Raw genomic sequence first — 14,661 nt, forward strand, 5'->3', positions numbered from 1 at the left:
AGGTCTCACCTTCTAATACCATCATCATGGGGGTTAGATTTTGGGGGGACACAAACATCCAGACCACAGCAGAGGACAGTGGAGAGATATCTTGGAAAGCCAAGACAGCAAATGCAGGAACTGAGGAGATGCTTTGTGGGTCACAGGAATGAGTTCAGGGTGAGGCACGTTGAGTTTGAGGTTTCCAGTATGTAGTTAGCTATATGGGATTAGCAAAATGAAATTTAACAAAATGCTATTTTGCGGTTGGTTTTTGAGTTAATACCAAGTTATTTATTATCTTGAGTTTAGACATTCAACTTTTAAGAGATAACTTGAGTAAATCTTAACATCAAAACATGTCGTGAGAATAGGAATTTTTATAATGTTCTCACAAAGGTATTCTTTCTTCTGAATATCAACCACTTCAATAAAGCCTCCTACAGCATCAGACTGTCCCCTTAATAAAATGTACTGTCACTGAGCCAGCATTTGATCAATGGTGTTGAAAAGCAGGTTTTACTATTCTCAGACAAAGCCCCTGTTTCACAGCAGAGCTCCAAAAGACTCCCACAGCCTGTGCTAAGGATGCCAAACAAAAGCAAATTTTTCAACAACAGCCAATATAAAGAAGAGGGAGGAAAAAAACCCAACAGCCGAATTGAGAAAGGAACAAAGGATACGAACAGATAGTCACAGTTAAAAGAGATACAATGGCCCTGAAACATTGAGTTCACTCAAATTAAGAGAAATATAAATTAAAACTATACTGAGACACCACCTTACACCATGAGATGAGCAAAGATGAAGGAATGTGTTAACACACTGTGTTGGTGAGGGTTTAGGAAACATTCTCCCTATAGGAGATATAAACTGGTACAATCTCCATAGACAGCAATTTAGCAACATTCCAAAATTTAATATGCCTGAAACATTCCTTTTCAGCAAATCCATATTAATAAATCTAACAAATATAGTTACACATGCATGTAATGGTTTAAGTTCACAATTATTTACTGAAGCATGGAAAAAAACGAAAGCCCATCAACAGGGAACTGGTTTATATTATATATGTATAACATATATATACATATATAAAATATATATAACCATAGAAGAGAATACTACACAGACATTTAAAAGAATGAAAAAGGTAGAAACAAACCAAATGTCCATCAACAGATGAATGAATGGATAAACAAAATGTTTTATATACATAGAATGGAATTTTATTCAGGCATGAAAAGGAAATGAAATTCTGACAGATACTGCAACATGGGTGAACCGCGACAATATCATACTAAGTGAAATATGCCAGACACAAAGGGACAAATACTGCATGTATCCACTTACATGAGGTTCCTAGGGTGGTTGAATTCATAGAGAGAGAAAGGGGAATGGTGGTTGCTGGGGCCTGGGGGAGAGCGAGTAGGGAGTTATTTGATGGATATGGAATTCCAGTTTTGCACGATGAAAAGAGTCCTGGAGACGGATGGTGGTGACAGTTGCACAACCATGTGAACATACTTAATGCCACTGAACTGTACACTTACAAATGGTAAGTAAGACACCAAACTTTCCAAATCCAGGGCTTTAACCTCCTAACTGGTCAACATATAATTCCATAACCAAATTCTTACTGGTCAAATCAGGTCTTTTAGAGAAAAAAAGGATGCCTAATTTAATGGCTGACTGCCTACGTTGGCTGAATATAAATACCGTTGGAAAAATGATTTGTTTGGGCAGATTCCCAGAGCTAACAGTAATGAACATAATATTTAACTTTAAAAGTGCTTGAATTTTCTCCAAAGAATATTATTTCCACAATCAGAGGAACTGTCGATTTTCACATTATTCCAGCTATCTTTCATCCCACTAAAAAAAGATGAATATCTTTCAAGTAGTGTGACTCTTCATTTCCGGGTCATAGACATATTCTAATCAGCAGATTACAAAAAATATTTTCTAAAACATCGTATTTACTATCTAAATAGAGACATGACCACTAAAAGGAAGCCTGATAAATAAGAAACTCAGATTATACATTCCATAAACTAAGAGATCTACTTTCATTATAAATGAATGTTTCATTTTACTAATGGGTTTGGTGTAGGTTTTGGGTATTAAATAGTTCGATCCCCTAGTTCATTTAAAATATAAATCCAAAATACCCAAATCCAAAACTTTTCGAGATATCCTATGCAGTGGAAATGGTGGATAACTGTGCTTCACTTTGTATGTGCTGCCACTCACCGCACAAGCAGATCCTGTTTCCAGTCCAAGGAAACTGCAGGCGTGAGGGTCGAGGGGCACCCTGAGATATTCTACTGGAGACAGGAGACAACGTCAGCAAAAACAGCCTTAAGCGACTGTAACCTTCCTGTGCCAATCTGAGTGCTTTCTCAGGGCTGAGAAGATCTCACAGCTAAGACATCAAAGCCAAGGCCATGTGAAAACAATTCTATTTGACAAAGGCAAGGGCCATAAAGGATAAAATAAGTAAAGGTGAGAAATCCTCACCTCTAAAAATCTTCCCAGAGAGACTTTCCCAGCCTCGTATCGTGTATGAAAACGGGGAGCTACCATGACCCTCGCAGCCTCATAGGGATACTGGAAGACTCGTGGGTAAAAGGCAAAGGCGTTGATATTTGAGAAGCATTTGGGATTCGTAGAGAAGACATGTTCCATTTTCGGCTGGTTTTTAGAAAGAGCAGAAGGGACTTTAGAAACTAATCAAAACCCTCCTGCAGGCAACGCACCTAAGTCTCTGGGAATCTGGCTCACTACGCATTGGTGGCAAGACCTGCACCCAGGTCCCCTGCCGCTCCTCTGGCCCTCTCTGCTCTGTGCCTCGGCCGCCCAAATAAAATCTTCATGTTACACAGGCTTCGTGCAACAGAAATACATTTTACTTGTTTGGAATTTGGCATATATTTTCCTTAGAAACAGGATATGCGATGACTAGGTCCCTGGGCCAGCCCCAAATACCTCATGTGTGCTCATGGAACAGTGATGTGCTAAAATCACCTGCAAACCTAACACCCAGAACTGAATTTATCTTTCCATCTTGAAATGCCAGGGACGATGGAATGAGGGACAGCTATGCTCCCTTCTGGGGACCCCTCCAGCTCATAAATCGGGGAGCTCCATGGGGAGGAGTGGGGAGCTTGGGGCTAATCGCAGGGGACGCCTCTGCACCCCAGGGCTGGCTTCCTGGTCACTGTGTCTTTTCCGTGCTCAGCCTCAGGGGACGGACCGCTTGCATTGCCGTCTTCCCAGTCCCCATCTCGGGTTTGGGTCCAGTGTCTTTCTCCTCTCTGCCCTGCTCTTGCCCTCAATGCCGTCGTATGTTCTTACATTGCCTGTGTACGCTTCTGTCCTCAAAAGGAACACTCAGGCAGTCCTTCTGTGGCTTTCCATCAACCTAAGACTGCTGTCAACCACGAAGAAAGAGGAAAATGGCTCTCCCTTCCTCACCTTCAGCCCAGCCCCTTTTTTTATTTCCAGACCCTCATGAAATTCCTCCAGGAAGATAAAGGCTTGCCGTCCCACGGCCAGATTCGCCTTGGTGTAAACACCAGGAGTTACGATTTCCTGAGCCATCCTCCCCGGATTGGAGGAAGACTGAGGTGGAAGGCCGGAAGGGGCTGGATGGGGGGGTGGTCCTGAGGTGAGGCGAGCTTGCAGGGGTTAAGGGAAAGGAGCCCAGGGGGAAGGATGCGTCTCTCTGGCTGTGCTGCGAGCCCCCCAGCAGGTGCTCCTGGGCGGCCCATGCTATGACACAACCTTCCATTGCGCTTTCATGTGTTCATGTCCAGTTTGCCGCCAACTGGATTATAAACTACTCAAGGAGAAAGTGCATGACACGTCTCCTCACCCCGCTATCAGCACTGAGTTTACGGGCAGTGAGTGCTAAAGACTGGTGAGCACCCCGGAACCCCCAGGCTCAGTGTCACTGCCTTCTTCAGGAGCAGAGGGGGAGGAAGGTATTTCACTACGCCAGAATCTGAGGAGGTTGTAAACAGATGGGAACGATCGTTTTTCCTCACTCTTATACATTTGTATTTGGTGCTTCTGTTCCTTAATTTGAGGGGACTGTGTGTGAGGTGAGCATTAAAAGGCGCCACAGAAGCAGCAGATGTGCAAACCAACTCACCTGCGGAATCTGCACCAGGTGATTTTCATGACTGACCAGTTACACAAATGTCTGGCTCAAATCAGGAGAAATATATCCTCTGCCCTTGGGGGCTTGCACTAACTTTGGAAGCTGACTTTTCAAACTCGAGGTGCTGGCACGGATCCCCACGCTAAGTAAGTATGCGTGGCTCTGAGAAATAGGCATTCTTTTCTGGCTGGGATAACAATAACTATTCTACACAAGAGCCTGTTTCTGAAACCACCTATCAAGGGAGCTGCTGGATTATGTCCAGACAGAACATTTCAAAAGCTCTTGGTATTCCTTGGAAAAGCTCCACCAAGTACACTGGGCCCACATTCTTCAGGAGGGTATTTCAGAATATAGTGTGAGGCCTCACACTTGGGAGTAAAGAGGATGGTCCCTACAGGGAACAAGTGGGGAGACACAAGGAAGACGCAGACTACAGCTCCGCCATTCAAGACGGTGACAGGCAGGTTCTGCAGAACCCTAATAGAAACACATTCCCAGAACAACGAGCAGAGTTCCTACTCAACTCACAAAACAGGGCCAAGAAGAAGCCTATTAAAACTTTTTCAGCAAATGACAAGATATTAGACGAAGAAAAGTAGACAACTACACTGCATCCTTTCTGAAGGCAGAGTATGGAGTAATGAAGGAAATTAAGGAGACAAACACGAGTACTTGGAAATTCTGATGACTGGTGAATACTGAAATTTTAATTGCGGAAGACTCTGGAACCTTCCTTCTTTGGCCATCTTGAAATGTAGTGTTGATTCCCACCTTTACAAAGCAGGTTCTGTGCAGTCCAGCCACGGGCGAGGCATTGGCCAAGAAGACTTGCAGGCGTGTCTCTAGACCCTATTATTTTATGACCACATATTTTAACAATTGAATCCTTGCAACACATTCCAATTATAACCTTGTTAGTTGCTCAATGCCTCAGAGAAAACCTTCAAATTCTTCTGGCTACCTTTCACAAACAGTCTGAAACATTGTGCCAAACATACCTTGTTAGAAATAATCACAGATAATGCCATCCAGGTAGAAGGTAGCCCTAACTTATCTTCATGGCCATGACGCTTGTAGAATCTACGCTTTGCTGTCCACATGCCATTGCAATTTCATTTTTATCAGACTTATCACGCTGCACAGGCAGCAAATATGACTCAGATCACTCCAGAGCTCAAGAAAAGACAGAGACAGGTCAGCCCTAGCTGGAAATGGAGTTGCCATCAGCTTCATCGGCCCTTGTCAAAACTTGACAAGTTTTGAAGCTGGCCCTGCAGAGGTAAGAGTGAAAATAAAGTATGAAGCATGCTAAATATAGAATTCAGTTCTGGATTTTTTTTAAATATCCAGTAGAATATACCTATGTAAAAAATGGCCACAATTTGCTCAACCATTTATGTGTGCTAGAAGAGACTACTAATGGGAAAATAAAGCAATTGAAACAAGTAAATAGGTCTTGTCTTCATAGTTATAGACCAGCGTCATCTTCCTTATTCTCTGTTGTGGGCTCAAAATTCACAGGTTGAAGTTCTACCCCACAATACCTCAGAATGCAACTGTGTCAAGAGACGGGGCCTTCAAGGAAGTAATTAAGACAAAATGAGGTCATTAGGGTGAGGTCCAACCCAATATGACTGGTGTCTTTATAAGAAGAGAAGATGAGGACACAGACAACAAAGATAGAGGACAACCATGAGGATGCAGTGAGAAGGCAGCCATCTACAAGTCAAGGAGAGAGGCCTCAGGAGAAATCAACCCTGCCGACTCCTTGATCTGGGACTTCCAGCCCCCAGAACTGTAAGACAGAAATGTCTGTTGTTTAAGTCCCCAGCTGTGTTATTTTGTCACATCAGCCCGAGCACACTGAGACACAGTCCCCTGTTCTCTCGCTCCTATTTTTGAATACTGACTCCTTTTTTTAACAACTTCACTTCACTCTGCTGGACACTCACCTTCTTTTGCTCCACTGAGCATCTCTCCAACTCTTCCTTTTATCTGCCCTGCCACTTTCCTTACTTATCTTTAAAAAAAGTTTCATGATCTCACCTTCCTCCCAGACAGAAGTGCAGCCTTGGCAAAGTGAGAGGGAGAAAAGGCATCTTGCACCCAGCACCCCCAGCTCTGAGAGACCCGGCCTCCCAAAGCTCACATGTGCATCTAGTTTGTAATGGCATAGTACAAAGCCATTTGACACCCTCAAAAGATGTGTCTCTCCCTTTCTGGATGACCCTGACCAAGTCACTCAACCTTTTTGAGCCTCTGTTTTCTCATACATTAAAAAAAATGGTGACATGAAATCTTGTGTGGTTGTTGTAAAGTTCAATTAAAATAATGCATTGGAAAATATTTTATATACTAATCACCATGGCTCAGTTTTCCTACCTGTAACATAGGTACTACCTAGCATTTTACAGTATAGTATCATGAAAAAGAAAATGGCAAATAAATAAAACTTCTGTGACTCTGAATAGTATATATTAAAGGATTATTGTACTCCAGATTTCATCGGCCTGGTACAAGTTATTTTTGTTTTTTCTGCTAGTTAATATTTATGAACAGTGTTATACTTGGTATTAATAAGAGGATTCTAAAGAAATAAACAACCTGGTTCTTGCCTTCAGAGATTCTGCAATCTATGTGAAAAAATAAAATTTCAACCGTGAAAGCCCTTATTAAATTAGTTCAAAGAGGTTTTCAGGGCTGCGATACATAACCTAGCTCAGGTCAAGCCAGCTCCATACTTGAACTTTCTAGAACAAACTTTCAGATAACTATTTGCACTGTCACCTCTCTAAAGTCACTGCAAGTGGCAGCTAACAAATCTGACTGAAAATAAAGTTAATAAAAACTTGAATGATAACTAACTAGTGCATTTTGCTTTAAACAAATCTAATGCTGTAGCAATTTATAAACAGAATACTTTAAAACACAAGTACCTCTAAATGTTTCTAAATCATGATTTAAATGACCAAATTTTTATTTTCTCATTAACTTCTCAGGACCCCCTGAAAAAACTTATTGACACTAGTGACATTCTGGTAGAAAAACATAATATTCTTCAGAAATGCAATTGATATCTGACTTAAGAAACGTGACTTTAGAAACATTTCAACCAAAAAGAGAACAGCGTTATTACTATTATTATTTTTAGAAATTTGCATTCATCATTAAGAATGATCAAAATATGGTCATTTGGGTAGTGAGGACATAGGGAGCAAAGGGTTTAATACTTCAGGAGCACCTGTCACAGCAGTGACATTTGGATCTGGACCCTGACTGGCTCTAAGACCTGAGGCAAATTACCATACTTCTCTGAGTATCGGCCTCCTCAGATTTATAATAAATGGGTGCAGTAACACCTGCCTTGACAGGGCACATGCAACAACACAGGTGCGGCATGAAGCTCAGCTGCAATCGGGACGCCTCTCCAGGTCTGTAGAGGGGCCGTCCTGGTAGCATCCCCAGATGAGAACGTACCATAGTGGATTATAACTGCTTCCCAGCATTTCTCACTCCTTCAACTGGGATTTTTTTCTAATTCAACCTCTCACCACTTATTCCTCTTCTCCCAAGTCTAGCACTGGACACAGCACATAGTGGTGCCTCTATAAATGTTTGATGAATGAATATATAAGTGAATGAATAACAGATAATTTCAAAAATAGAAGCAGAGGGAGAAATAAACTAGTGTGAGGGAATTCATCTCAAGAACTGGTAACAGTGTCTTTGGAAAACACAAACTCTGAAGAAACAAATTAAACACACCAAAAGGTACCTTTACCTATAGGAGGATAAAAAGAAAAAGCATGTATGGGAGGAGGGTGGGAAGTACTACTGTGGCTCCAAAAAAAATGCTCTGGAATAAATCATTCAAACCCCCTTGCCATTTTTCCCGCTGTACAATATGGCTACAACAAATAACCTTTGAGGTAATTAGCCAAAATTATCTGGCACATTTGCATGTAAGAAAATACCCAGTGAAATAAAATGAAGGTGACTGCCTCCAGCACTTCGTGAAAGTTACGTTTTTCTAAAACAATGTAAAATCCAACAAAACTGTTAACCCTGTGCCTGCTGTGTGTGTTTTTCTTTTGCAAACTTTTTGGTTAATATGTTTGAAAGCCTGAAGGCCAATTCGTTATGGATCCAAACCTGGTTTTGTACTTTATTATTTTTTAAAGGCTGACAATTAGGGAATTCCCGTCCGTAGATGCTACCTTGAAAATGAGGAAAGAGAATAAATATCTTCCCTCCTCCCTTTGGAAACTAAAAGTACTAGAATAACAGTTTCTAACTTGTTCATGTCTTCCATCAGACTGCCATTCAAATACTTTCAAAAGCAGAGCGCTAAGGTGCTGGCCCAAAGGCCTGACTCCCTAACCGAGGACAAGTGGCTGCCAACAGACCGTGGGTTAACATGGAGAGGGACAAGCGCAGAGGGAAACATCGCCCCGCAGGCTCACGCTGGGACAAGGAGCGCGCGGGGACGCCCCTCCCGCTCTCCCGCCCCCGCGCCCCTCCGTTGCCCGGCAACCTGGGCACGCCGCGGCTAGGCCCCGCCCCCGCTGCTATGGCAACGCGGCCGCGCCGCCCGGTTGCAGCCCTGTGCTGCAGCCCCCTGCACCTGCCTGGGCCCCGGCAACTTTTCAAACCTCCGCCGCACGACTCTCTGTCCCTTCTCTTACCCAGCGCCTCGGAGCCTCATCTCCTCTCACCCTCGTTTAAAAAAAAAAAAAGTCCTTGGACACAGGATTTTAGCCAAATGCTGCTTGGTTGTCCCTTCTCCAAAAGTGCGGGAGGGGTGACGATCCGCAGAGAAACCACTTACCTTTCTCGGCATACCTCCCCCGTCAGCAAGGGGGTCTTCGGAGGGGTCCAACCATCCCGCGCCGAGCTCGAAGCGGGAGGAAAGTTACGGAGAAGCTGATGGGAAACTTCGTCCTGGGCGCGCGCCGCCCGGAGTGTCCTGCGCCCTCCTCGTCTGCACCACAAAGGCGGGGACCTTCTGCCACTCGGTCTGAAGACGACGCTTACTCCGTCTGACTGTCACCTTCCTAGCCAGGGCTCAGATTGCCTCTGGGGAGCTGTTCGGAGGCCACATTCCCCGGCGACGAGCACAGCCAAGGGCTCCTCCCAGGGGCGGGCGCAGCTCCCGGGTCCTGGGGCCGCGCTGTTGTTTGTTGTTCTTTAAAGGACGTGGCGGGCGGTGGGAGCGGCCGGGCGCGGTCCGAGGCGGGCAGACCCGGGCTGAATTTCTTGCAGGGTTTTTCTCTCCTGCTTTCTCCCAGCCCCTTGCTGCTGCATATTTATAAGAAGGCGGAGTCGCTTTCTTTTGAATCCTTCAGGGTTGAGGAGGCAGAGGAAAAGACCTGGAAAAGAAGTGGTTTGGAAGGAAACACTAAGAAGAATAGGGTGGGAGAAAGAGTGGTGGCGAAAAGAAATAAGCAAGCGTAGGATTCCTACTCACAGTTTCTTCCCCCACCCTCAGGCAGCAAGGACACACACACACACACACACACACACACACACACGTTTCTTAACACCTGAATTGAGCAAAGGGAATTTCAAGGAAGTCCTGACCAAACCCCCTGGTCCTAATGATTAGACTTAAATTGGGGTATTTTTCTTTTGCCCAAGATTTTAACCATGATTTGAACTACGTGCTCTCATTCATAAAGAAAGCAGTTAAACATGTATATATGCAGACCATCAGTTGCATTGATTCTATTGAATTTCATCATAATTGATTAGCCCTCTGCTGTTTAAGGTGATGCAGCCCTCCACCGTTCCCAAACAACCCAACTTCCCGATGTATAAATAGTCAAGTTGCTACTGGAAACCCATTTTCCAAAAATAAAAGGAAACACTGCAGAAAAATGGCAGGCCCATGGAAGTTTGCACAGGGGACAAATTCGGCCTGATGGGGAAGCACTAGCAGCCACTGATGCTGAGCTATGTTCCAGAGTCATGACAAGCGGTCCTTCAGAATGGTTTCTCTCCCCTCCCTGAAATTGCCGCCATTGGAATCCACTAAATGACATCGTGGATTCAGACTGAGTCTGCCACTTACAACTCACAGGTGGTGCCTGCCAAGAGTCTATCCATAGGTGCCAAAAGCTGTGGGTAACAGGAAGACAACCGACAGCCAAACAGCCCAGCCCCCTGCCCTGGGGGAGCTTGCCTTCTAGTGCCGGACGAGTACAAACAGATACAAAGTTAGGGAGCCATCACTGTTATGAAGAAAAATAAAGCCATTTAGAGAGTCAGGTGCTTGAAGCCCAGAAGGGGTAGAGCATCGTGACTTTCCTGATGAACCAACTGAGTCCAGGTTTTTCTAACTGTATTTGAGGTCTAATTCTATGGTCACAGCTGTGACTTTAGGTATATAGGTGCCCTTCTGGGTTTCTGTTTCCTCATCAAACAAGCAAAGGAACTGGGCTATGTTTTTTAGTAGTTTTCAGAGTAGGCAGGGAAAGTTGTAGCGTTGACTGTGTGCACACGGAGGCTCAGAGGGTCCCACACTGTGGCTGAGTGGTCAGTGTGGGTGCCGTTGTCATCTCGGGCTCCAAATGCATTGCCTGGGCAGGTGCTTCGACTCTTGAGTCTGGTCTCCCCAGTTACACACATGGGCATATACCCACCTCAGAGGTTGCTGGGAACTCTAAGTGAGATCACGCACAAAAGTCACAGGGCTAGCTCTTATAATCATTTCTCAACAAAGTCACTGGGAATTCTGGAGGCCAGCCCTGCGGCAGTATTCTTTGAAAGTGTTGATTGCTGGATTAGGAGTACAGACTTTGCTTTCTAATTCTTACCACTCACTCATAATTCTTCCCCTGCTGAGGGCAGCAGGGTGCGAGGGAAGGCTATTGTCCGTTGAGGCACTGGGCTGGCCCTCTGCATACGTCATCTCATTGTCAGAGCTCCCACTAGAGCCACAGTACGGTCCAAAAGAGGCTCCCAGAGGCCCGTTTCTTTGCCAGCAACAGACAGCACATTGCAAGGTGGGACCTGGGGTTTAAATACCTCTTTTCCTGCACCTGCTACTTCTTACAGCCCAGAGCTCCTTCAGGCATGTGCTATTTTTGGCAGCCATAAACCACTTTGAAGCAAATGGAAAAGATCCCCATTGTTTGCTGATTGTTTAATAATAGAACAGTGGTAACTAAATTGTTCTTCTCTTATACAAAAATAAGAGGGAGGTCTGTCTTCTAGCTCATGGGTCCCTGCTGAATGTGACTCCTGGGTCACTCCAGAGTCAGAGCAGTGAGTGACAGAGAAGACAAGAGCTGCACAGAGCTGCCTGCGTCCTGGCCCACAGCCTCCTGGTTGTGCCGGGCTGGGGGGCTGAGCCAGGGCAGCTCCCTAGGCAGTAGGAGAGGGACCTGAGGAAGCAATGCCCCGGTGCCCCCAGAGGGTGCTGGCCAGTCCTTCAGCAGGGTGCCCCTTGGAGTCTGCGTCCCACGTGGTAACTCTACCCCATTGCCCTCTTCCCCAATGCAAGAGTGTGGAAGACACCCAGATGTCTTCCTACCAAACATTGTCAGGTTCCAATACCTAGAAATAGGTCTTTCTGAATAAGAACCCAGAGGGAGCAGTCATCAAAATATTCCAAGGTTCCAAAGGCAGTTTTTAGACCAATCTCTTAATACTAGATAGCTCTTTAAAATGCATAGCAATAGCTGGGCGTCAGATGCATTAGGGGAATAAGAAAAATAAAATGTAGGGCAACGAAAAGAAGGGGAAAGGGCCGTGTAGAGGGTGAAAGTACCCAGAGTAACAGTTGTGCTTAAACAAGTTTGTGTAGACCTAAGAATAAATTTAAGTTTTCCCTTAGACTGAGGATGAATTTAATTTGCTGCCTTCATTTCTAGGTTGGATGCCACATCTGTGGTTTACTTTTCTAAGGATCCATACCAAATTCTATGGGGGGCAAGGAGGTTAGTGTTTAAAGCATATTATTTTCTGCTACACACATTGGAATCCACTTTTACCTTAAATTTTTGGAAATGCTAATGCTAGTTGTTAGCATATCCTTATAAATATGCTTATTGTTTTATTTCAATCATACTTTGTTCCAGAAACAATTTTGGATGGCATATATAAATACATATAATCCAATATCAAAAAAAGGAAAGAAAAAAGAATTAAAAATAGGCAGAATAGGAGAATAAGACAGAGGGGAAATGAGAATAGAAAAGATGGGCAGGCATTCCTATATTTACATTTATGTAAATTCCATATATTTATACCAACTTACATCAGGACCCTTTTAGAACTAACTCTGAAAGTGATACAAGCAAATCATGCTAAAATTAATCTTTAGCACATTTATAATAAAAAGACATGGTATATTTCATGGAAAAAATATTGTGTTTAGGGGAGAGGAATAGAGTTGTGAAGAGGAGGGGGACCTTGGAGTTTTGGGGCGGGAACAATCATAATTGTTTTTTACAGTGTACGTATGTGTTTTGTGTACATTTTAGACATTGACCATGTTTTGTTTCACTATGATGGAAGAGAAAGTTAATCCACTGTTAAAGGAAATTATTAATCTATTGTTAAAAGAAAAACTTTAGACAAAATACATTTAGCAGAGTTTGTTTTTGTTTGAGTAAAGGATCGTTCATGAATCAGGCAGCACCCTGGCCCAGAAGAGGTTCTGAGAGCTCTGCTGTGGCAGCACAGACAGTGAGCTTTCACGGGCTGATACAGAAGGAGGACAGAGAAAATATATTTGCCTCGTTAGAGTGCAAAGACCCTAGTTGGAGGTTAGTTGGTTGTTTCTGGTTGGTAAAGTCTCTAATTTTGTTTTACTGTTTATGTTGGGCTTGGGTTTGCTTACATAGGAACTTAGAGGGCTACAGGGGCCCAGCCTAATGGCTTCCCAATTTAAAAAAATTTATTTAACACCATATATATATATAGCTCTGTTTTTTATTGACTTCTGACAAGTTAACAAAATTATTTGAGAGACGTAGGATTAAATGAGTATCTGAATCCCCCTAGTTTCAGTTTAATACGGTACTCTGCCCTCCGTGAGTGCAGTAGGTGCTTGTCAACTGACTTGGTGGCAGCCCTTAGTCTTCCTCTGTGCATGAATTTCACACGTGTTTTCTGGGTCCCTGTTTTCCTCATCTCCACTCAGGACCAACTTTGAGAGTGTACTGAGAAGCATTTCTAACACTGGCCGTAAATTTGTCTGTGAACGCATTTAGATAGAGCTTCTGGATTTAACATCAACCTTCACACACAGAGTTAGGGAGAGACTGATGGGGAAAGAGAAGAGGTGAGGGTGGGGGAAGGCCTGGCCGCCCGAGGCTCAGCTCCACCAGTCGGGAATGCCTAGGACTCCCAGGCTGAGCATTCAGTCACACCCAAAGGTGTCAACTGTTTCTCCAGTGGATAGCTCACAAAGGCCGGCCAAACACTGATGATGCTTCTTATGAACATGCAGTAAACGTAGTAAAATATGTGTTCACTGGTCTGGAAATTCAAGCATCTTGTTATGGATGCACTACTTTATTAGACAGTGCTGTCCATAAGATTTAACTCAGTCACCACTCTGGTCATCTCCTTTTCTCAGCTTCTGTGCTCATCTATGGTTAACTAATTTGGATAAAAATTTCTTCTGCCTTTGAAAGACACAGAAATGCATTGTGTTCTCGTCCTGAGTCCCAAGTCAATACACAAAAAATGTTAGGCTGGTTATGCAGAAAGTTCTTTATTCTATGCTGTACAGATAAAAATATATACTTCAAAATCTCTCCAAATTTCCAAATGCAATATTTTGCCCATGAAATGCTCTAGTGAATTACTGGGCCTTGATTTAAATGGAAGGAAATTGGAGAGTGTGTAACAAAGACTCACTCATGTCGCTACATTAAATCCTTCCAAGCATCAAGCAGGCATTTCACCTTGGGACCCTAATTAAAGTTACTTTCTATCGGTTTCATTGTGTGCCCCAGAGAGACAGGCACATAAACAAAACTGACACAATCTGACAGTATTATTAACCTTCAATGTCAAACTTGATCATCCTAACACAGAATCCCCTCCGGATATGCAGCTACATACCACCCGCAGGTAGTACAAAGGGTGGAGAAACTAGATGGAAATTGAGGTTTCTTAGTAAATTCACTCCTTAGTATGCTCTTAAGAAATGTGAGGCAGATTTTTCCTGAAAAGCATTAATTTTGGCCAACTGTGCACATAATTCTGTTGCTATTGAAGAAATGGTAACAAATTGTTATTCTTCATTTTAACTCTAGTTCAATCATTCATTTAGCCACTATTTATTGAGTAACTAGGTATGACGCAATATTCCAGGCACCTGGGGAGTTTTAAAACAAGAGGAATTGTCCCTAAGGACATTAAAATATAGTGGGAAAATAACACATATGTGTAAATCTGATTCCTGGAAATCAAATTGTTGTTTAAATGTGGTTTCAAAAGACAATTTGAAGTCTGTCAGAGTCTGTTAGAATGAAAAAAAAAAAAAAGGAGAAAATTTG

General features: G+C 43.4%; 1 long non-coding RNA gene across 1 annotated transcript in view; it reads right to left on the reverse strand.

Moving 5' to 3' along the window:
- LOC123649188 overlaps positions 1-9,297 on the reverse strand; it is a 50,045-nt gene extending 40,748 nt beyond the window's left edge. The window contains exon 1 of the long non-coding RNA XR_006738891.1: positions 8,976-9,297. This is a non-coding gene — a long non-coding RNA (uncharacterized LOC123649188). The remainder of the gene's footprint in view (positions 1-8,975) is intronic.
- Between the last annotated feature and the right edge of the window lie 5,364 nt (positions 9,298-14,661).

Source organism: Lemur catta, chromosome 13, assembly GCF_020740605.2.
Source record: "Lemur catta isolate mLemCat1 chromosome 13, mLemCat1.pri, whole genome shotgun sequence".
NCBI lineage: Eukaryota > Metazoa > Chordata > Mammalia > Primates > Lemuridae > Lemur > Lemur catta.